This window comes from Lithobates pipiens, unplaced genomic scaffold (assembly GCF_037356315.1).
Source record: "Lithobates pipiens isolate NorthernLeopardFrog02 unplaced genomic scaffold, aLitPip1_a1.2 Scaffold_18, whole genome shotgun sequence".
NCBI classification, from domain to species: domain Eukaryota; kingdom Metazoa; phylum Chordata; class Amphibia; order Anura; family Ranidae; genus Lithobates; species Lithobates pipiens.
This window is the reverse complement of record NW_027507758.1, coordinates 568,379,975-568,385,968: the sequence shown is the minus strand read 5'-3', so window position 1 is coordinate 568,385,968 and position 5,994 is coordinate 568,379,975. Positions and strand designations below refer to the sequence as shown.

The window sequence follows — 5,994 nt, the reverse complement described above, 5'->3', positions numbered from 1 at the left end:
GATCAATGGTTGTAACTCCCCCAACGGCCATCAAATGTCCTTAATCTCTGGCTCCCTGTGTCCTCCTCCAGCTCCTCCTCCAGCCTCTGTCTCCTGTTCATTCATCTTTAGTGCAGCTGAGGCTGCTGAGGAAAGAACTGGGGAATCTGTGTCCTCAGTCCTTTTCTGTCTCAAAGGGGAGATATCAGGGGTCTGTTTAGATACCTGATATCTCACTGATATCTCACCGAAGCCCCCCCCCCCCCCCCCCCCCCCCGACAGGGGGATAAAAAAAGAAGAAAGAATTGTAATGAATAATTATTTAAAAATTTAATTGTAAAAATAATAAAAAAAATTATTAAACCCCCCCCCCCCCCAAAAAAAAAGAATATAAATTGTAAAAATTGGTAAAAAAAAAAAATTGCAAAAAAAAAAAAAACGATTGACACCGTCCACTTCTCTACTGACACCATCCACTGCCCTACTGATATTGAAATTAATAATAAGAAATTAAATTGTAAACAAAATTAATAAAGATATTTGTAAAAAAAAAAAACTACTGACACTGTCCACTGCCCACTGTCCACTGCTGTACTGACACCGTTCAGCCATAACTGTCCACAGCCCCTCTCCACCTCCACCCCCAACCAAAGCACTTTGAAAAAATATTTGAAAAAAAATAATAAAAATAAAATTGTAAAAAAATAATAAAACATAAAATAATAAAAATAAAAAAACACTGACACCATCTACTGCTCTGCTAACATTGTTCACTGCCCTTGAAAAATGTTTGCAAAAAATAAAAATACAAAAATAAAATTGTAAAACATAATAAAAAATAAAATAATAGACAAAAAAATTGACACTGTCTATTGCTCTACTGACACTATCCACTACCCTACTAATACCATCCTGCACATACTGCCCACCACCATATGCTCCACACTTTTCTCCTGCACACAATACCCACTACCATATACTTTGCACTCCTCTCTCTTAGCTGGTCATTATATTAGTGTCACTGTTGATGTCAGTGTCAGTTAGTCAGTTATGACAGCTATAGATGATTAGAATCTTGCCTGGTTTATCAGGGACTGGCTATGATTCGAACAATCTATGGGTGCACCCCTGAATTTTGCTCACTACTCCTCCCTCATTCCTGATTTCCATCTGGAAGTTTTGCCCTTGGCAGAAAGGCATGTATGCAAGCTGCCTCTCTTCAGGACCCCATGCGCCCCTGTTCTGGGTGTTCCTTACTATTGTACATTCATTAAAGCGAGGGTTTATATGCAGTTGGATATTTCTCGTTCTGCTATTCAGAAGGTTGACATGGAATCTGTCTGCACCATAGGGAACATTCCTGTAATTACAATGTTTCCATTATTGACAAAACTTTTCGGGAAAGCAGCTTGAAAAAAAATAACCAGATTATGCACCATTGTGGGTCCTTGCTGCGGCTTGGCTGCCCCAAACACTGGAAAAGCCACATTTGATGCCAAGGCTGCTCCATACACTGGGTGAGCTGCACATGGAGTGTATGGTGGTGGTGCGGGAGACATCTCTGCAGGTGATGGGTGAAAGGTGACACAGCTGAGGCTGACATCTCCCTTAATGTTAAGGGACTGGATGCCTTGATAAGACACGCGATATTCTAACAGGAACTGCCCATTCACTGTGACCTGAAATGCATGTCCTACCACAACAATGGCTACATCAAAGTACGTATTCCTTTGGAAGGGCATATGGTGTTTACTCTCCTCTGAACCCCAGTTCTTGTTCTGCATAGTGTTACATACAATGATGTTGCCGTCGTCAAACCGTGGCTTGAAGTGAAATGCGATGCCATTGTTGAAGCAGACAAAGTTTATTTCAAATGTCTTGGCATGACTGTGAACTTGGAGAGTCACTCTCTTTCAATCTGAGATCCCCCCAAGTATGGCACTCTGGAAGGGAACAACTGGATTGTAAATGGGTGCATAGCCTGCCATCTGATCTGTGTGCTGTTACTCGTTCAATGACTGGGAGTGAGAACCGTCAGCAAAAATTTGAGAGCATGTTCTAAATTTTTCCGACGTAAAAGTATCTATTGGAAATTCTGATCGTCTGTAGCAATTCTGATGCGCAAAATTCCTACGCATGCTCGGAAACAATTCGACACATGCTCGGAAGCATTGAACTTGATTTTTTCTTGGCTCGTCGTAGTGTTGTACGTCACCGTGTTCTTGACAGTCAGAATTTGGTGTGCCCGTGTGTGGTATTCCGTCAGGAAAACCATCAGAGCTTTTTCCGACCATAATTCCGATCATGTGTACGTGGCATAACACATCTCAAGGTGCTAGGCATGTGCAATTAGCTTCATTCTGAATTATTTTTTTAACAAGTTTTGGCAAAACCGCTTAACAAATTTTTCCGAATATTCGTAAATTCAAATATTCGAAAATTCGGATGTTCATAAATTCGTAAATTCAAAAATTCATAAATTTGTAAATTTGAATATTTGAAAACTCGTACATTTGTAAATTCTAAATTCCAAAAACCCGGAAATGTGAAAATCTGCAATAATAACTATTAACCACTTGCCGACCGCCGCACGACGATGTACGTCGACAGAATGGCACGGGCAGGCATAAGGGCTTACATGTACGTCCTTGCCTGCCCGCGGGTCGGGGGCCCGATCGGGCCCCCGCCCGGTGCCTGCGGCGGTCGGTATTCGTTCGGGAGCGATCCCGGACGAGGGGACGGCCATTCATTCATGGCCACCCCCTCGCGATCGCTCCCGACGAATGAAAATGTCCCGTGACATCACTTCCTCTCCTGTAATGTAAACACAGGAGAGGAAGTGATGTATTCTCTCCTCCGTGTCGGTATTTTTCGCTCCGGCACCGAGGAGAGAGCATCGGTGAGTTGCACAAGCACTACACTACACAGTAGAACATGCCAGGCACACTCACACCCCCCCTTTACCCCCCGATCACCCCCCAATTACCCCTGCCCCCCCCCCCCCCCCAGTCACAGTGACACCAATTGCATTTTTTATTTTTTTTTGCATTGGTGTCATTTGTGACTGTAATAACTGTTAGGGCAGTTAGGGTTAGCCCCCTTTAGTTCTAATGTGCCCCCCTAACCCCCTCAATAAAGGTTTAACCCCGTGATCACCCCCCGTCGCCAGTGTCACTAAGGCTGGGTTCACATTGCAGCGGTTTATGAGAACGGATGTGATTCGCACCGCACGGCAGTGCAAATCACATCCGATCTCTGTGCGATTCGAGTTCAGCCATACAGATAGTATGGCTGAATTCGTGTCGCACCCGCCGCACCCGCCGCACCCGCCGCAAATTCGCACGGGACCCTTTTTTTGGCCCGCAGCAGAATCGGATCGCATGGGTGTTCACACCATGCGATCCGAGTTTGCAGATCGCACTGCGATATGCGAACTGATCTGGGGGTGTCATTAACATTTCACTGACACTCCCAGCAGTTCGCATAGGGCAGTGTGACCTGCCGCCGGGAGGCATGCGATGCGGGAACCCGCCGCGGATTCTTGGCGTTCCCGCATCGCTCCAGTGTGAACCCAGCCTAATAAGCGATCATTTTTCTGATCGCTGTATTAGTGTCACAGGTGACGCTAGTTAGGCAGGTAGGTATTTAGGTTCGCCGCAGCTTTTTATAGCGCCAGGGACCCCCATATACTACCGCATAAAGCCCCCTGATTTCCCCCTAGTTAACCCTTTCACCAGTGATCACCATATAACTGTTACAGGTGACGCTGGTTGGTTAGTTATTTTTTTATAGTTTCAGGGCACCCGCCATTTATTACCTAATAAAGGTTTAACCCCCTGATCACCCGGCGGGTGTCATTTGTGACTGTAATAACTGTTAGGGCAGTTAGGGTTAGCCCCCTTTAGTTCTAAGGTACCCCCCTAACCCCCCCAATAAAGTTTTAACCCCGTGATCACCCCCCGTCGCCAGTGTCACTAAGGCTGGGTTCACATTGCAGCGGTTTATGAGAACGGATGTGATTCGCACCGCACTGCAGTGCAAATCACATCCGATCTCTGTGCGATTCGAGTTCAGCCATACAGATAGTATGGCTGAATTCGTGTCGCACCCGCCGCACCCGCCGCAAACTCGCACGGGACCCTTTTTTTGGTCCGCAGCAGAATCGGATCGCATGGGTGTTCACACCATGCGATCCGAGTTTGCAGATCGCACTGCGATATGCGAACTGATCTGGGGGTGTCATTAACATGTCACTGACACTCCCAGCAGTTCGCATAGGGCAGTGTGAACTGCTGCCGGGAGGCATGTGATGCGGGAACCCGCCGCGGATTCGCTGCGTTCCCACATCGCTCCAGTGTGAACCCAGCCTAATAAGCGATCGTTTTTCTGATCACTGTATTAGTGTCATAGGTGACGCTAGTTAGGCAGGTAGGTATTTAGGTTCGCCGCAGCTTTTTATAGCGCCAGGGACCCCCATATACTACCGCATAAAGCCCCCTGATTGCCCCCTAGTTAACCCTTTCACCAGTGATCACCATATAACTGTTACAGGTGACGCTGGTTGGTTAGTTATTTTTTTTATAGTTTCAGGGCACCCGCCATTTATTACCTAGTCTCACTAGTGTACCCCTAAATTTAGGGGTGTCTACTTTCCAAAATGGGGTCATTTGGGGGGGGTTTGTGCCATCTTGGCATTTTATGGCCTTCAAAACTGTAACGCCCTTAGAAAGCCTGAAGGCGGTGCTTGGTTTTCGGGGCCCCGTACGCGGCTAGGCTCCCAAAAAGTCCCACATATGTGGTATCCCCGTACTCAGGAGAAGTAGCAGAATTTATTTTGGGGTGTCATTTCACATATGCCCATGGCATGCGTGAGCAATATATCATTTAGTGACAACTTTGTGAAAAAAAAAAAAAAAAAGTTTGTAATTTTCCCGCAACTTGTGGCAAAATATAAAATATTCCATGGACTCAACATGCCTCTCAGCAAATAGCTTGGGGTGTCTACTTTCTAAAATGGGGTCATTTGTGGGGGTTTTGTGCCATCTTGGCATTTTATGGCCTTCAAAACTGTAATAGATAGTGAGGAGTGAAGTCAAATATTTACGCCCTTAGAAAACCTGAAGGCGGTTCTTGGTTTTGGGGGCCCCGTACGTGGCTAGGCTCCCAAAAAGTCCCACATATGTGGTATCCCCGTACTCAGGAGAAGCAGCAGAATTTATTTTGGGGTGTCATTTCACATATACCCATAGCATGTGTGAGCAATATATCATTTAGTGACAACTTTGTGAAAAAAAAATAAAAAAAAATTAAAGTTTGTAATTTTCCCGCAACTTGTGGCAAAATATAAAATATTCCATGGACTCAAAATGCCTCTCAGCAAATATCTTGGGGTGTCTACTTTCTAAAATGGGGTCATTTGTGTGGGTTTTGTGCCATCTTGGCATTTTATGGCCTTCAAAACTGTAATAGGTAGTGAGAAGTGAAATAAAAAATTTACGCCCTTAGAAAGCCTGAAGGCGGTGCTTGGTTTTCGGGGCCCCGTACGCGGCTAGGCTCCCAAAAAGTCCCACATATGTGGTATCCCCGTACTCAGGAGAAGCAGCAGAATTTATTTTGGGGTGTCATTTCACATATGCCCATAGCATGTGTGAGCAATATATCATTTAGTGACAACTTTGTGTAAAAAAAAAAAAATATATATTTTTTGTCATTATTCAATCGCTTGAGGCAAAAAAATAAAATATTCAATGGGCTCAACATGCCACTTATCAATTTCCTTAGGGTGTCTACTTTCCAAAATGGGGTCATTTGGGGGGGTTTTGTACTGCCCTGCCATTTTAGCACCTCAAGAAATGAGAAGTCGTAAACTAAAAGCTGCGTAAATTCCAGAAAACGTACCTTAGTTTGTAGATGTGTCAACTTTTGCACAAACCAATAAATATACAATTATTGACTTTTTTTTTACCAAAGACATGTGGCTGAATACATTTTGGCCTAAATGTATGACTAAAATTG

General features: G+C 44.6%; 1 pseudogene; it reads right to left on the bottom strand.

The window, feature by feature from the left end:
* Positions 1-1,077: 1,077 nt before the first annotated feature.
* On the bottom strand, positions 1,078-2,004 carry LOC143986776 (galectin-9-like; annotated as a pseudogene).
* Between the last annotated feature and the right edge of the window lie 3,990 nt (positions 2,005-5,994).